The sequence below is a fragment of the Euprymna scolopes genome, chromosome 19, assembly GCF_053919585.1.
Source record: "Euprymna scolopes isolate OS-2025 chromosome 19, ASM5391958v1, whole genome shotgun sequence".
Classification (NCBI taxonomy): Eukaryota; Metazoa; Mollusca; class Cephalopoda; order Sepiida; family Sepiolidae; genus Euprymna; species Euprymna scolopes.
In genome coordinates this window covers 16,862,136-16,882,135 of record NC_136500.1, presented here as the reverse complement: position 1 = coordinate 16,882,135, position 20,000 = coordinate 16,862,136, and the positions used below count along the sequence as shown (strand labels likewise).

Below are 20,000 nucleotides of genomic sequence, written 5' to 3'. Positions count from 1 at the left end.
GATATCGTGTTAGACCTGTGCAATTCTAGGAGGTCCCCCTCCCTGACTTCGCTTTCTCTGTTTTGAGAAGAGATTAGGTTATTGGTAATCGCCTGAGGCGCCTCTACTACAGAGTGCCGATGGGGCTGCTTGAGCATTTTTTTGCAAGCCAGAATCCCCCTCCTCCTTGAGGTCGTTGGCTTATGAATTCCACTTTCCGACCCTTGTGTCACATATTCCTGTCGTGGGAGTGGGGATAAATAACATGGGTGCATATTCGGAATGGCACTTATGGTAAGTAAAGAAAATACAGAAAAAGGAAGATAAATAAATTGATTCCAGAAAAATACAATCGACCTGTGTAAAAACATTTTCATTTTTAACACGATGGTTTTAGCTTAATTAAACTGTGTAGTTTTGTAGAGTCTGCAAAGGTCAACTCTTTCAACTTTGACGTCTTGGCAGCAAAATTTTCGCCCAAAAACTGATTGCTTTCTGCATGTCTGAATACCCTTTATGTAAAGTTTCAAATGTTTAGGCTCAAAATTTGCTGAATAGTTTTCTAGTGGCCGCAAAGGTAAAATCTTTTGAACTTTGACCCCCTTGGTAGCCAAATTTTCGGCAAAAAAAATGATTAAAAAGCTTGCCCTATGTCGTAATATACTTTATGTAAAATTTCAAATGTTTAGACCAAAAATTGGCTGAGTAATTTGGTAGAGATCGCAACGATCTCACCTTTGAAAATTCTACCAAACTCCTCCACGAATTTTTCATTTAAACACTTGAAATTTGAGATGTAGGTTACTTGGACTTATCTTTGTAATCCTCACCTGGTCGGCGCCAAACATGCTTAAGGCCATCAGAACCAAACAAATTAAATTTCGTCTCATTAGACCATAGGACATGGTTCCATTAATCTATAGGCTTTGACTGACATGTCTTCAGACTTGAACCCAATAGAACATCTTTGGGGCATCCTCAAGCAGAAGGTAGAGGTGCGCAAAGTCTCAAATATCCGCCAGCTTTGCGATGTCATAATTGAAGAGTTAAAGAGCATTCCAGTGGCTACATATGAAGCTCTGGTAAACTCCATGCCCAGATTTGGATAATGATGGTGGTCGCAAAAAATATTGAGAGTTGACATGTTGTATGTTAATATTGACAACTTTTTGTAAGGGGTGTACTCACTTTTGTTGGCTATATTTTGAGTTATTTTGAAGGGAAAATAAATTAACTCTGTTATATATGCTGCAGACAGACTTCTTTTCATTACGTCTAAAAAATCATTTTTTTTTTCAGTGTTGTCTCATGAAGAAATGTGAGGGGTGTACTCACTTTTCTGATACACTATATATATATATATATATATATATATATATATATATATATATTTATTTATATATATATATATATATATATATATATATATATATATATATATATATATATATATATATATACTAGCATTTCAGCCCGGCGTTGCTTGGGTGTTGTGAGGTGTATGCTGAGCAAAAAAGAAAAAAAACGGTCAATTTTTTTTAACTTTGACCCCTATTATGACCCCTTAACACATGTCCAAGGAATCTCTTGCCAAAAACCGATCACATCGATTTTCCCAAATCTCAGTACCCTGCATATCAAATTTCGAGTCTGTAGACTAAAAATTGATAGAGTTATTGCGTAGGGAAATGTACACAGACACACACACACACACTTTCGCTTTTATAGACATATAGATATATATATGGGATGACTAACGTCTGTAAAGACGATGCAATTAGTATATATATATATATATATATATATATATATATATATATATATATATATAGAGAGAGAGAGAGAGAGAGAGAGAGAGAGAGAAAATAAAAAGGAACAAACCGTATTATGTGTTCATCAACGTTTCGTCTTTATTTCGAGACTTCTTAAGAAACCAAAAATATACTGATATATTTTTTGGTTTCTTAATCTCATTCATCCAGAGGAAGTCTCGAAATAAAGACGAAACGTTGATGAACACATAATACGGTTTGTTCCTTTTTATTTTCTCTATTTTGTCGGAATACTATTTCCATTATTTTCATCATATATATATATATATATATATATATATATATATATATATATATATATATATATATATATATATATATATATACACGCGCGGCATAATCATGTTTGACACACCGGTTCCTGTTAGATCACTGAAGCTAAGCAACGATGAGCCTGGCCAGTAACAAATGGGTGACATTTAGAACTTCCAGGTGCTGTATGTGTTCTCCGCTTATTTCGGCATTGTTTCCAGTCGTCCTAGACTTCTCCTTGCCACTGGATTCCAGCAGTACCGATTAAGAGGTATGGTTGGAATTGCGGAACCCTTGCCACACAATTACATTCGAAGCTGCCCCTACAGGGGGTATCCTTTGTCTTTCGAGACTGAACGGAGGCATTGGTATATTAGTGGTAGGATGATTCCAAAATTTTTCCAAATTCCGATCCAATTAGCGATTCCGTTCTACATTTCCGATTCTTTTAATATTTATAGTATTTTATTAGAGATTTGTTTTCTTTTTTTTCTTTTTTTTTTTCGTTAATTTTCAAATTATTACATAAATCCCCGGATAATTTCCGAGTATATTTTTTCTCGAATTTTTTCCTTGTAGTGTATTACAAGTTGAAAGACAACGAAAGGTTTATTTTTATTTTAAACAAAGCCAAATTGTATCAGTTCGTCGTTAGTATACAACATGCTACTTGAAAGTTTTCATAAACAGTTGAAAATAGTCGACGATTGGTAGGTAAAATGAGAAAACGATGTAAGAACAAAATACTCACAACGCCCCCCCTTATTGTTACGCACGAATTTCTAAGTAATAATGTTACTATTTAGAAAACAATTAACATGGAGAGGTCGTTTGGCCTTCCTTAACTATTATGTACCTTCCTTTTATTAATGTTTAAATTTTATTTTAATTATATAAATTTGGTGGGTTATTAAATTGATTTGCTTTGCTGTAAAAAAAAAAAGAAAAAAAACAAGATGCAAATAATAACTAGCGGGACCTGTGGAAATTCCACAGGGGACTCATTCATATGTAATATATTGATGTTGGTATTCATGGCGTAAATAGAGATGCTCTGATATTGTAACTCTTGTTAAAACTGCAAAAGTATTTATCTAAGCTAGCAAGGACGCCCAGCTTAGTACAGTCGTTTACTCTTAAGTATAATATTTTATTTTTTGTAGATTTCTTTTTTTTTATCGATTTTTATATATTATGAAGTTGCGATTTCAAAAATAAAAATATACATATATGCATACGATTTTGGTGCATCAGCTTGAGTTCGTTCAGCTAAAATCGAAACCGAAACTAAAATTTATAAAGAATTCTTGATAAAATTATTTATTTAAAAAAAAATTGATCACAGTAGTTTCTTCAGCTATAATCGAAATCGAAACCAAAACTTATGAAGAACTCTTGGTAAAATTATTTATTGTAAGAAATGGGAATCCATAATTACACAATAGATGTAATCGTGACACATACAATAAGTAACACACACGGTATCGTATTAATATTATAGTCTTGTTAAACGTCATAAAAACCACGCTCCTTTCTTACTACTAACCCTAAGTACGGGGGCAATACAATAAATATAGCAATTACATGTGATTTTATGATTTTGCTGATCGACCTTAGAATTAGTGGTAAAAATTACTTAACTGCTTAAAAAGTTATAATGTGCCGAAATGGAATCAGTTTATAATTATATGCACAACTGAACCCCCATTCTAAACTCTAAAATAACGTTTCAGTGTGCTCACATATAATCGCCTAAAAAAGTAAAATCTCATATGTTTTGGGTATTTTAAATGTAAATGAAAGTTGTTTTTAAGTTAACATAATTAATAATAATTAACTAATAAATAATAGTGAATAGACTTGTGAGATTTTCATCTATATTTTCACTTGTGCTAAAACCAAACAAAATATACGGAAACATGGAATATTTCAAAGGAAGTCGTAATCAGACAAAACCAACGCCAGAAGAAAAAATTCCAAGCATGTTAAATCTTTGATATTAAATTCCGAAGTCTCTAATAGACGCCATATGGTCATTTATCAAGTAGGTGCGAAAAGCTTTTTAAAATCTGATATTGAATAGGCAAGTGAAGGATATATTTACTTTGCTTACAATAAAAACTAATAAAAACATATTGAATTAGGTTTGGAGAGTCTGAAGATTTTCTTGTATCCAATGTCTATAAGTATTTAAGAAGAAGCCTATAACAACCACCCCAATGTAAAGCTGGCGCAAACGAAATTTAACGCTAATCCCCCCCCAGAGCATTTAAAACTTGTTAGTAAGCATATGAATTCCCTCGGATGAGGGAACATAGACCTTTTAGCGAATAGATGCGAAACGATTATAAAGGCAATAGGCAAGTTATAAATGACCAATAAATAAAATAAATTAAAATCTGCTAATCAATGTTAAATCTGTAAATGAGATTTATGACTCATTCTGTGACTTTTCTCAGTCTTATGTTGTAAAGGAACAACTTTTAATAATAATAAAATACAATTTGTGCATGTTTTATTTTTTTATTTAAAAATCGGTTTGGAATCGGAAATTAGACTATAATTTTCCGACTCCGATTCCGATACTCCAAAAAGTTATGATTTTTCCGATTCCCGATTCCGAATCCGATAATCGTCCCAACACTAATATACATATATATATATATTTATATATTTATATATATATATATATATATATGTATATATATATATAAATATATATATATGTTTATATATATAAATATATATGTACGTATATACATAAATATATATGTATGTATATATATGTATGTATATATATATGTATGTATGTATGTATATATATGTATGTATGTATATATATGTATATATATGTATGTATATATATGTTTGTATATATATGTTTGTATATATATATGTATGTATATATATATATATATATATATATATATATATATATATATATATATATATATATATATATATATATATATATATATATATATATATATATATATATAAACCGAAAGTAATTATAACAATCTCCTACACACATCAAGCCTTTATGAAATTAAATTGTTTTTCCGCCGGTATTTCTCATCGTACCGTTATTATTTAATTTAGCTTCCGGTCGGTAACAAAGATGTTTTGATTAGTTTTTGGCGAAAGCCTATCTTCCCGACCAGTAAAGCTAACACGACAAACACATCAAAGAAAGTACCATGTTTTCCTTCCCCTTCCCCCGATGTCCACCGCCGACTTGCTCTTCTTGGACAAGTATATTTTCACAAGCCTTTGTCCACCCCCTTTAACTTCTGGGGATGACGCTTTCTCTGTCTCCGCGCAAATACAAACTTGAAGGCATAATCCAACCTTTGCGGCAATCTTTTTTTTTTTTTTTATTGCAATTTATTTCTCGTTCAGATAAATAAGAAGAGTTGGAAATCGCTGGAAGAGAGAACAGAGAGAGGGGCATGTCACAGGGTGGAATCGGGGGAGTTTGTGAGACGGGATACCTGCTATACAAAGGTAAAATGTCGACATTACATTCGGAGCTCGTTTGACGTCTTCATCCTCTAATGTAGCTGCTTAAGAGGGAAGGGGCGGAGATTTCAATTTCGAGGAAAGAGTATACGGGTCGCTGGAAGAGCTTGGGGGACGCAGAGCGTTTGATGCGACGGGGGCTTCACATTTGACAAAGAACAAGAAAAAAAACTGTCGGTAGAAAAGGGATTACTGAAGTAGCGGACTGTTTTTACACAAACACACTCACTACACAGGTGTTGATCGTCAATTAGGCATTTAATTTCGCTTTTAATCTAATTGAATTACAATTCAAACATTCAAATCTGACGATCAAGCAACAAATCGGCATCGGAAAGTCTCGAGACTAAGCCGCAGATAAACAAAAGGAAAAAAAGAGCGTAATAAAAAAAATGTTATTCTGTTAAATTTCAGAATTTTTTTTTTTTTTTTATGATTGTTGGTGATTAGTATTGTTTTTATTATTCGTACTTTTACAACGTTTCGGCCGATGTAATATCCGTCCTTCTCCAGGTATATATTTTCTGCTCTATGTAGAGCTCTACAGGATTTCGAACAGAACCCGTCATTTAATCACAGGGAGTATATTGTTCTCGTTCTCTCGGCCATGGCAAAGAAGAAATGTTAATTAATTTATAATGTTCTTCTTAAATATTATCGTCTTTAGTAAGAATTGAACCTTCAGATTCAGAAAATTATCTTTTAGAACTGAATTGTAATCAATGCCTTTATCCGCTGAGCTAAAATGGGAGTAGTAGTAGGAGACTGATGTAAATCATTTTAAGGTACTATTACCGTTATTATCGTTGTTGTTGCTGTTATTATTATTATTATTATTATTATTATTATTATTATTATTATTATTGTTATTATGATTATTATTGTTGTTGTTATTGTTGTTGCTATTATTATTATTGTTATTATTATTGTTATTATTATTATATTGTTATTATTATTATTGTTTTGTTATTATTATTATCATTGTTGTTATTATTATTATCATTAGTATTATGATTGTTGTTGTTGTTATTATTATCATCATCATCATTATTATTATTGTTATTATTATTATCATCATCATCATTATTATTATCATCATCATCATTATTGTTATTGTTATCGTTGTTATTATTATCGTTGTTGTTGTTGTTATTATTATTATTATTATTATTATTGTTATTATTATTATTATTATTATTATTATTAGAGTAGTCTCAACCTTTGCATGTTTTAGTTGGATTTTCTTTCTTAAAAATCAGGTCAATTCCTTTGACTTTAGACATTCAAGCTGTTTAACACTATCGCCGTTCCCAATGGATAAGCCTTTTGCAAAATTGTCAAAGAAATTGTCTTATCAATCTGGTTAAGCCATTTATGGTGGCTTTTTTTGTCATGTTCCCAAGCTTTTCAATTACACTGAGGATCGCCTTGACTCTCATATCGAGGTGTTGATATATTATTGTTGCTTCATAATATTCTTAACTTTATGACGTCTTTTTTTTAATTTTTAATTTTTATTTTTTAATGTTTTTATTAATTTATTTGTTTATTTTAAACATTCAAGCTATACCTTAACACGTTCGCTGTTCCCAACAGGCAAGCTTTTTGTAAGCTTGTAAAAGAAATTGTCTTATCAATCTGATTAAGTCATTTGTGGTGGCTTTTTGTTATGGTCCCAAGCATTCCAATCAAAATGGGAATAACCTTGACTTCTTTGCATTTTCAGAGTCTAATTAATTTCCATTTTAGATCTTGGTATTTATTTATTTTTTTTTTTCTTGTTCGTTCTCTGGCACTCTGGTATCGAAAGGGCAGGCTACATCAATGATTGATCAAGTTCTCTTGTTTTTATTTAGTAAAATTATATCAGGTCTGGAGTGTTCCAGGACCTCATCAGTCTGTATGCGCATATCCTAAAGAAGTTTGACATTGTCGTTTTCCTGCACCACTTCTGGTTTATGTTCATACCACTTCTTATTGTGGTCTAATGCATAGAATCTGCGTATATTCCACTGTAGGATCTGAGCGACTTTGTCGTGTCTCCATTTTTTATGTCGGTGTTGAACTAGCATAGGGCATTCTGATACAATATCCACTAATGTTTCTTCCCTTTCATTACACATGCTGCACATCAGTGATTCTGCAGTTTTGTCGATGTAGTGTTTGATGGACCGAGTGCGAATGGCTTGTTCTTGGGCTGCCATTAATGTGCTCTCAGTAGATCTTTTAAGATCTCCCTCGACCAACCATTTCCAGCTGTCTATATCTCTAAATTTAATATTCTTAAAGAATGCACTGTGTAGTTTTTTTCCAAATAATTTTTCCTCTCTCTCTTGTAATCGCTGACTCTTCTTCACCCCAGGTCTTAATATTTTTTCTCTTCTCACTTCATGTATAAGTTTTTCATGGCTTTCAGAAATATATTTAGTTAGGCTCTCTTCTATATGTACAACATCTTCAACACAAAGTAAGCCTTAACCACGTCCTCTCTAAGTAAATACAATCGATCTGCCCCTTAGAAAAGGCACCATAAATTGTAAGCATTTGACATGTTTTTGTGTCCAAACATTTCAATTCATCTACCTTCCAGTCAAGTATGCCACCAGTATATCGACTGAGAGCTACTGCGCTGGCGTTGATGTCATATATTGTATTTTGACTGTTGAGATGTGATTTAAGAATAACCTTTAATCTTCTGATGTACTCGACTGTCATCTGATTGTTCATTTCTATGTTCTTAATCTTGTCCGTTTCCAATATGCCTAAATACTTGTAACCTCTATCGGTGTCAAAATTCTTTATCAGATCTGTTGTTGGAAGTTCAAGGCCATTTGAGTGGACTAGATTGCCTCATGTCATCACAAGAATAGCACATTTGGAGATGCCAAATTCCATCCTTATGTCATTGCTAAACAATCTGATTATGTGCATCAATGTATCAAGTTGATTCTCATTCTTTCTAAAAACTTTAAGGTTATCCAAAAATAGTAGATGGTTGACTGCAGAAAGTCCTTTTTCGATTTCATATCCTGCTTTCACATTCCGCAAAAGAAATGTCCACGGGACCAAGCAGAGGGGAAAGACTATCACCCTGGAAGATCCTTCTTTTAACTTCCACTTTGCCTAATATAATTTCCACTTTGCCTAATATAATTTTCACTTTGTCTAATATAATTTCCACTTTGCCTAATATAATTTTCACTTTGTTTAATATAATTTTCACTTTGTCTAATATAATTTTCACTTTGTCTAATATAATTTTCACTTTGTCTAATATAATTTTCATTTTGTCTAATATAATTTTCACTTTTTCTAATATAATTTTCACTTTGCCTAATATAATTTTCACTTTGTCTAATATAATTTTCACTTTGTCTAATATAATTTTCACTTTGCCTAATATAATTTTCACTTTTTCTAATATAATTTTCACTTTGCCTAATATAATTTTCACTTTGTCTAATATAATTTTCACTTTGTCTAATATAATTTTCACTTTGTCTAATATAATTTTCACTTTGCCTAATATAATTTTCACTTTTTCTAATATAATTTTCACTTTGCCTAATATAATTTTCACTTTGCCTAATATAATTTTCACTTTGCCTAATATAATTTTCACTTTTTCTAATATAATTTTCACTTTGCCTAATATAATTTTCACTTTGTCTAATATAATTTTCACTTTGTCTAATATAATTTTCACTTTGCCTAATATAATTTTCACTTTGCCTAATATAATTTTCACTTTTTCTAATATAATTTTCACTTTGCCTAATATAATTTTCACTTTGTCTAATATAATTTTCACTTTGTCTAATATAATTTTCACTTTGCCTAATATAATTTTCACTTTGCCTAATATAATTTTCACTTTGCCTAATATAATTTTCACTTTGCCTAATATAATTTTCACTTTGCCTAATATAATTTTCACTTTGTCTAATATAATTTTCACTTTGCCTAATATAATTTTCACTTTTTCTAATATAATTTTCACTTTGCCTAATATAATTTTCACTTTGTCTAATATAATTTTCACTTTGTCTAATATAATTTTCATTTTGTCTAATATAATTTTCACTTTGTCTAATATAATTTTCACTTTGCCTAATATAATTTTCACTTTGTCTAATATAATTTTCACTTTGCCTAATATAATTTTCACTTTGTCTAATATAATTTTCACTTTGTCTAATATAATTTTCACTTTGTCTAATATAATTTTCACTTTGTCTAATATAATTTTCACTTTTTCTAATATAATTTTCACTTTGCCTAATATAATTTTCACTTTGCCTAATATAATTTTCACTTTGCCTAATATAATTTTCACTTTGTCTAATATAATTTTCACTTTGTCTAATATAATTTTCACTTTGTCTAATATAATTTTCACTTTTTCTAATATAATTTTCACTTTGCCTAATATAATTTTCACTTTGCCTAATATAATTTTCACTTTGTCTAATATAATTTTCACTTTGCCTAATATAATTTTCACTTTGTCTAATATAATTTTCACTTTGTCTAATATAATTTTCACTTTTTCTAATATAATGTTCACTTTGCCTAATATAATTTTCACTTTGCCTAATATAATTTTCACTTTGCCTAATATAATTTTCACTTTGCCGTATATAATTTTCACTTTGCCTAATATAATTTTCACTTTGCCTAATATAATTTTCACTTTGCCTAATATAATTTTCACTTTGCCGTATATAATTTTCACTTTGTCTAATATAATTTTCACTTTGTCTAATATAATTTTCACTTTGTCTAATATAATTTTCACTTTGCCTAATATAATTTTCACTTTTTCTAATATAATTTTCACTTTGCCTAATATAATTTTCACTTTGCCTAATATAATTTTCACTTTGCCTAATATAATTTTCACTTTGCCTAATATAATTTTCACTTTGCCTAATATAATTTTCACTTTGCCTAATATAATTTTCACTTTGCCTAATATAATTTTCACTTTGCCGTATATAATTTTCACTTTGCCTAATATAATTTTCACTTTGCCTAATATAATTTTCACTTTGCCTAATATAATTTTCACTTTGCCTAATATAATTTTCACTTTGCCTAATATAATTTTCACTTTGCCTAATATAATTTTCACTTTGCCTAATACAGCATTTCCTGAAGTTAAATTGATTTCACAATTTTTCATGCTATTTCCAAATTTCCAAACACTTGATTATCCATGAATGTGGAACCATGTCAAATGCCTTCTTATAGTCTACCCAGCCCAGGACAAGGCTGATAGAGCAATTTCTTAGAATCGTATAATCGATCAGAAGCTGATTTTTGGTGCTTCGTGATCTTTTTCGGCAGCCTTTCTGTTCTTCAAGCAGCAAATTGTTTTGATCCAAATGATCATAGATACTTTCAAACATTATGCTAGTGAAAAGTTTCCACATAACTGAGAGGCAAGTGATTGGTCTAGAGTTTGTCACTTCACCCCCTTTTGTCTTATCCTTCATAATCAGGAAGGACTGTAGTTCCTTTTGCCAGCCAATCAGGGAGGTTACCCGTCATCAAACAGTCGTTTAGCATTGTTGCAAGAAGCGGGTGAAGAGCTTGGAGGTTTAAACCAGCATCCCTGGACTTCGTCAGGTCCAGACGCTTTCCAATTTGAAAGCTTTTTAGCCTTCGTTCTCAGCATTAATTGTTACGTTCCTTTGTCGTTCCAGTCTAGAGAACATCGTTATTTAATATCTTTGATCCATTCTGCATCGTCTTGATGTCTTTCTTCCTTTTCCCAGATGCTTTTCCAGAATACACGCGATTCATCAGCATTTGGGCACAACGTCCTTCCATCTTTCAATTCCTTCTAGTTGATTAAATAGAAGTTTTCGGTTATTCTCAAACAGTCTATTCTGCCGGTATTGCTCAATTCTGTCACTGTAGCGTTTAACTTTGCCAGTTTTAACTGCGGTACGCCGTTTCAGTTCTTCACTTACACACTGAAAACCTTTTTGTTGTATGTTAAATTTTTTATTTAGTTTATCGTATGCGTTCTGACTTGTGAGTTTGCCTTCTACGACAGCTTGTACTCTACTGAGGTCTTTTCGAAGTTGCTTTATTTGCCCATTTAGACGTTTCCGCCACCAGAGCTCCTTCTTTTCTTCTTTTTTTTTACGTTTTCCGACTCCAAGCAACATTGATACAGTATAAGCAACAACTTTAATGATGTTAATGCACTGCTTTAAATTATTTACTGGAAAAAAAATGGCACGACTTCATTTACCTTGAAAGTGATAGATTTTAGTCTTCTCCAATTCATAAATCGACGGTTCGGCGGCTGTTCTAAATTGCCAGCTCATCATCATCATCATTATCATCATCATGAGTATTATTATTATTATTATTAGTAGTAGTAGTAGTAGTAGTAGTAGTAGTAGTCAGTCAGTCAGTCACATTTTCGAGAGAAATATTAGTGTTGCAGTGTGACCACTCTACGAATAATAATATACTCTTCCGTTTACTATAAAGACCGGGAGAACATGTCTCTCGGTAGAAATGCACGAGTCTTGCACCCCAGGAAGTCGGACTGATGTATACCCACATCATTTATTTTTTGTGTGTGTTTGCTTCTCTGTTCAATATATTTCATTTTCATTAATTACTGAGTTGTGTCTTTCTTCCAGACCATAAAGAAAGCTCCCCATGGCCGTTCCCGTGATCACGTGATAATATCAAAGAAACAAATGCTATTAAAATAGAGGTATGCTATTTAAAAAAATATCATAATTTGCAAAGTCATGCGTGTTGCATCCACATTGTCCGGCTGAAGGGTCAAGGGTCAAATGGTTTTCTTCATTCTTTTCCTATGAGACTGGTGTATTGTCGAAAGAGAAGACAGCGATGATTCTAACAATATTGTATCTGACAGCTAATTCCTTAATTTAGATCTGGACTTTCTCGTGGATAATATAAGTCATCGTTTTTCTTCGTGCTCAGGAAGCAGAGTCATAGACAGGAATTCATTCATTCAAGTGATGACCTGCCTAGTTCAGGCATTAACGGCTATGACTGTCCATCTATCTCTCTTCCTCGAGGCATTCATGAATTCATTGTTGCTCGTCATTCACAACCCCATTCACGCTGTTTTCTCGAAAGTGTTTTGATGTATTGCCACAGCTTTCTTTGCAGTTGTACAGGCAGTAGGTTGCTGTTTCTTTCTGTCCGAGCAGTGCCCATATTGGGCGATTGTCATGACCATTGTACCCACATGGATCTTCTGTCTAGCATAACGAGATATAGAACCATGAACAGAATTATTCCTGATTGCTTTCGTATTACATCAGCCACCTGCCTTCCATGACCTCACGTTACCCTGATTAAGGGGCTAAAATGGATACTCGACTTTGTCCAGGAGTCTCCCACAGACTGACAGAGAGAAGGATGCCTAACTTTTTCCTTTGACAGTTGTGCTGTCTCGCCACCCTATACAGCGTCTAGTATTCCTAAATGGTCACCTGTATACTATTAGCCAGATTCATCGCTGCTTAACTTCGAGAATCAACGTGATTATGCCGTATACGTCACAAATATGATAGTGAAATCAGTCTCTTTGGCGATATGTCTGAACGAGTTCAATAGTATATTTCGGGGCAATTCCTGATCGACATATTTTTTGCCCGCTTTATCTTTTTGTAACCAAATTTCAATGCTATATTTACTCAGCTAAGAAAAATATCGATATATACATATATATATATATATATATATATATATATATATATATATTTATTTATTTATTTATAAATGTATATACATATATATTTATTTATAAATGTATATATATATATATTTATTTATAAATGTATATATATATATTTATTTATAAATGTATTTATTTATAAATGTATATATATATATATATATATATATATATATTTATAAATGTATATATATATATTCATTTATAAATGTATATATATATATATTTATTTAAAATGTATATATATATTTATTTATTTATTTATTTATTTATATATATACAAACATACACACACATACATGTCTCCTATACGATGCGATACAATGAAATGTGTAAATATCTGTATTGTTTAATCTGTACATGCAAATCATATATATCAGAAAGAACAGTTGGAAATAAGTCATACACCATCCACTATGAATACATTGGTTGGTTGGTTCTTTTTGTTTTACGGCATATCAACCCTTTTCAGGTTATTTAATGCCGAATCCAAAGATTTTGGAGAAAAAATTTTTAATAGAATATATTTGCTGTTTTCAAGTCGGTTTCTATTTAACCCATAGTTGGGACCCTAACAGGTATTACCACTCCGGGTCAGAGTGGACCTGGGAGCAATGGCAATTAAAGAGTGGCTCCACAAGCTGGGGCCTCACCACTGGATATAGTTTAAGGTCATATCCAGGACCACTATGAATACGCAATTCTTACTGCTACGCACATAGAAAACGGCGGTATTAAAACTGGCATCGTGATATGAAACAAGGAGAAAGAAGCAACCTACAATGATGCTGGGTCAAACAGAGATGAAGATATAAAGATGTAAACACAAAACACAAAAAGAAACTGGAATCTTAATATCTCCATCACTCAAGTAATTATAGAAGCAACCAGACTCATGAAAAAGAATGCCAAAAACAATCTGACAAATATACCCGGTGAACCAAGTGTAAATGAGATACAAGCAATTGCACTTATAGAGAGGAATAATCATTTTTTTTTTTTTTTAAATTCGGTTGGAATGTCTCTGCTGGTGAATGTCTGGCACCCGGTATGATGCACCACCCCTAATTAAAACAAAATAATAAGAAAATTAAAAAAAAAATGTTTTATTTATGTAAAGAAAATAGAAGTAAAAGGTGTAATTTCTAATATTATTGTTACAGTCTTTCGCTGATCGAAGACGATTACCTTGGCTAGTCTATCTCTGCTATTATATAAAAATCACTTTGTGTGTGTGTATGTGAGTGAGTTTTTTTCCTCATAGGTTCCGAAACGGCTGAGCCTATCTTTTGCAAATTTCACGCAAAGGTAATTTATATGCTTGGCAGTGTGTTTAGATATGTCTTGTACAGGAATTCATCCGATAATTATCGAAAATCGAAAAATCCGATCTTAAAAATAGCCTTTCTCTCTTATAGATAAATAAATAAATATATATATATATATATATATATATATATATATATATATATATATATATATATATATATATATATATATATATATATATATATAATTTTTATAGGGAATATTTTACGTTACACCAGCCAAGGGAAATAATAAAATTTCACAAAATCATTTCTTCTTAAAAAAACAAAAAAAAAAAACAGATTTATTATAATCTGTAGATATAACTTAGTGGTAGAGCATTCGATAACAGATCAAATGATCACCCTGTGCAAGCCCGGGTGTACCTCACCATTTTATTTTTATTTTTTCTTATTTATGAGTTCAATTTACGATAAAAGAAGAGGTACTATTTAAAATCGCCGCAAATCATTTCTCCGTTTGCATGCTTTAAAGCTAAACATTAATCATAGAAATTGATGAACGACATTAGCTTTATTATTTTTATTTATTTATTGCTAATTAGTCCACCGGTCAAATTATTCCTCGAAATATATAATAATCAGTAGAGAGTTGATTCTATAGTTGTACATATGAAATTTGCATAAATCAAAATATCATGTTGAAGCGTATTGTGCGACCACATTAGTATATATGCCCTCTGTAGGGGCAGATGCGCATGTAATTGTGTGGCAAGGGTTGCGCAATTCAAACCATACCTCTCCTGAATCGGTACTGCTTGAATCATGTGGCAAGAAGAAGTCTAGGACAACTGCAAACAATGCCAAGATAAGCAGAACACATATACAGAACCTGGAAGTTCTAAATGGTCACCCATCTGATACTGGCTAGGGTCATCGTTGCTTAACTTCAGTGATCTAACGGGAACCGGTGTGTCAAACGTGATTATGATATATATATATATATATATATATATATATATATATATATATATATATATATATATATGTATATGTATATATATATATATATATATATATATATATATATATATATATATATATATATATATATATATATATATATATATATATACGAGAAAGAAAATTAAAAATGTAAGTTTAAATTTACAATCAAGCTTTATTATTCGACAGAAAACTAAAAAAATAAACAATTTACAAAGTTCTTATTCCGCGAAGTGTCAAAGGATGCTATCTTCTAATCAGAGAACAGGAAAAAAAATCTATCCTCTATTGTGTATTGAGCTTTTGTATTCTGTTGGGAATGAATTATTTATATAGGTAGGAAAACTGATCTCTTATTAAATAAATATTGATTGAAAACACATTTTATGACAGTTCTTGAAGAAGATATTGGTGTTAAAGACTATACTCCACATAATATTTTTTTTAAATATTTTTACTTGTTTACTGTTGTTTTTTTTAAATAAAATCGATTTTCTAAGTGTCCGTTTTCTTCCTAACTGGCTAAGTTGTTAGTGTTTTCACTTATTTTAAAGCGTTTATTCTGTTCAAAAATACGACTACAGACCGCATAATATTTTTAAAACATTTACACTTATTTACTGTTGTTTTTATTTCTTTAAAAAGAACAGTAAACAAGTAAAAATATATATTTTTTAATATTATGGAAGGTATAGTCTCTTTTAAAAACAATATCTTCTTCAAGAACGGTCATAAAATGTGTTTTCAATCGGTATTTATTCAATATGGGACGAGTTATATATATATATATATATATATATATATATATATATATATATATATATATATATATATATATATATATAAAACGAGAGAGGGAGAGGTGTTGTCACACAAAATTTAGTTAGGTAAAAATTCTATTTAAGGATAAAGAAAACAAATAGCGAGTAAGAAAAACACCAGCGTTAATTCTATTTGTATAATTAGACGTTTATATCAACTCTTAATGTTGATTTATAGGTTTTTACTTTCGTCTTTTTATTTTTTTCTAAACTTTCAGTCTGAGACCCCACCGATTGAGACATTAGCTTATATGACTATTAATGTGAACACTTGCGAAGTTTTATTTGAGATAAGTGCGTGCGTGCGTGCGTGCGTGCGTGTGTGTGTGTGTGTGTGTGTGTGTGTGTGTAGTTCGTGGCGGATATCCGTCCTTTTTTCCTCATTGTCTACTTCGTACGTTGTTTCAGAGCCAGCCTACTCCTATCGCTTATTGAATGATGGAAATAAAGGTGGTTCCCGTCAATGCCGCAGAAAGTTTTGTGATTTATTTGTCTTCCATAATCCGTCTGCCATAATCTCGTGTCAACCTCTGGAAACGAAAAGAAGATGAGTCGCCGCCGTGTCGACATTGAAAAAAAAAAAGGTGGGAGGAGGACTAAACACCAGACACAATCCAAACAAAATTTTTATTTTCATTCTTTATTTTTTTATTTATTTTTTAATTTGGCGTGAATAACAAAAAAAAAAAAAAAAAAGCTGGCCTTCGCTGATGGCTTAATAGCTATCAATATAGCTAATTGCATTCGAAAATAACCAAATACATTTACCAATTCATTTATTTACGGGGAGGGGAGTTGACGTTAAATCGAAACAAACGTAATCTCAAAATATCAATAAGCAGGACAACTAATAAACGAATGCATCTTTTATCAGAACAAGTTTAGCATACATACATACATACATACATACATGTATACATACATATGTATGCATATACGTATAATATACATACATATATATATATATATATATATATATATATATATGCATTATATATATTATATATGCACATTATATTGATTATAAAGATTAATAATTATAAATTATGAATCAGTTTCAATAGGAAAAACAAACAAAATCAACTTGAGTGTACGATCGTTTCGGAAACGATATTCATTTTATTTACAATTGAGAAAATATAGTTTCAGTATATATTTAATAAGTTAATGGTGTATACGCAGCAATTTTACTTTCATGGGATTTGTGTGTTTTCTTGGGTGGTGTCTTCCTAGAATGATCTATAAATAACTCAAAATTAGTAAAGATTTTTTTTTTTAATTTTTTGCTCTTATGATTTTTAAAGGATTTCGTTTCTTCTTCGACCTATGATCCTTTTCTAAAAAGAAAAAAAGATAAAGAAAGAAAAATATTTTATGGATTTATATGGGTTTCCGGTAAATGGTTTAGTATATTATTCAATGAAATGCGTATAAAACGAACGTGCCATACATCAAATAAAATGATATGAATGTGTTATAGATATAATTGTGGTATTTGAATTGTTTGCATATATATATATATATATATATATATATATATATATATATATATATATATATATATATATATAGCCGCAAGCCGCACTAATGAGCTGTGAAACAGCGAAACAGTACTGTATGTGGATGACTATATATATATATATATATATATATATATATATATATATATATATATATGTATGCATATATAAGGGATGTTGTAAGCGTGTGGCGTTTATGTTCCCTATGGATTCAGAAATGACTGGGCTGCTTTTTTTCCATACGGCGGTATTTGATGTGTCTGGTAGTGTTCTTACGGAAGTGTTTTATCGGAATGGGTTTTCATAAGTATGGAAAATCGATAATCGAAAAAATACGATTAAAAAGGGAAGCCCGATTTTAACCAAAATAAACATTTTTATACAGCCTAACGTCACAAGCGCATTTCAGAAATTTTATCACCGTACAAGAAGAAAGCCCCGCCGTATAAAAATCAACAGTAGATTCTTTTATAAGACAGAGGCATGATTGAAATTAATGTTTCTTTTAGACCACAACTGAACCATGATACTTGATTTTTCTTACGTTTAACTTTAATCTAATTATGAAAAAGATATTTGCATAAAATCAACAGCTTGATATTTAATAAGACAGACGCGCGTTCAAAATGAATGTTTCTGTTTAGAGAACAATTGATCCGTGTTATTTGACTTTTGCATTTTAGACTTTACGTGAAGCCATTTTTTACAGATAATTTTATAAAATCAACAGTAGATTCTCTATGTAGACTACAATGTAATCGGAACTAAGTGACAGCGAGGAGGCATGGGAAACTTCCTCCCGGTACATTGGAGTAAAGGTCACGAACTACACCGTTTGTGGATCAAATTACAAAATAAAGCATTCAAACGAAAAAATAAGGCCATCAATTTAAAAACTAACGCATTCAATATAAAAAATGGGCATTTAAATTAAAAACTAACGCATAAAATATTTCAAAAACTAAGGAAATCAACTATGGATTTAAACTAAAATTTAGTGCTTTCAATTTAAAACCGAGCTAATCAATTTTAAATTAATTTTTAGTCAATTTAGAAATTACTTTTTCAATTTTATAAACAATTTCTTGCGAAAAATCACAGTTTTAAATTAATTTTCAATCAATTTGAAATCAATTTTTTAATTTTATAAACAATTTTTTGCGAACTATCACAATTTAAAATTAATTTTCAATCAATTTAAATTACTTTTTCAATTTTATAAACAATTTTTTGCGAACAATCACAATGAAACCATGTGTAAAGGAAGCCACCAAACAGGGTAAATATAAGACAACGCTAATAATTATACGTTGTATTATCAAACCTAATCAACATCATGATATTAGCATGCCTTCATAGCAAGGTTAAATGGCTGTAATGAAAGCACATCGGGAAAGTGGGTTGTCGAGGGTGAAAAAGCATCGAAACAAAGAGGAGGAGCTAAAAAGAAAACAAAAAGTTTTTACCTTGTCACAAGGATTATTTATTAAAACTGTTAGAAAATAATAGTCAAGTTACCTTGAAATATTTATCTGAAAAATTACAGAACTACACAAATACAGAAATAGCAATAAATGTATCTACAATTAAAATCAAACGACATCTTGATGGAGCTTGCTTTACACTGGAAAAGTTATAGGAGTGCCTGTTGGTGTAAACAGGCCTGCTAATAAATTTGAACAGAAGTTTTTTTTTAAAAGATTTTAAAGCTTACTTCAGATCATAAAATCATTTATTATCAAGATGAAATAAATTTAAATATGTTCTGTAGAAAACTGAAAGGTAAATCTCTATGTGGTCAACGATGCAGAATGTCACGAGCCAATTCGAATGGACCAAATGTATGTTGTATTTCATTGTATAGCACCTATTATGTGTTACCTATTATGAAATTCGTGAAGGCTGCATTAAAAGAGATGACTTCATCCAATGCATGATAATGGATGATACGAGCACTTGAACATTTGGCTGACAGTGTATTTAAATAAAGTGGTGGTTGTCATAGATAATGCTCCATCTCATTCTTCTATAGAAAATTCTTTACCCACAAATCTTCAAGG

General features: G+C 30.7%; 1 protein-coding gene across 1 annotated transcript in view; it reads right to left on the bottom strand.

The window, feature by feature from the left end:
- LOC145303456 (uncharacterized) overlaps positions 1-20,000 on the bottom strand; it is a 320,224-nt gene that overhangs the window by 141,570 nt on the left and 158,654 nt on the right. The window lies entirely within an intron of this gene.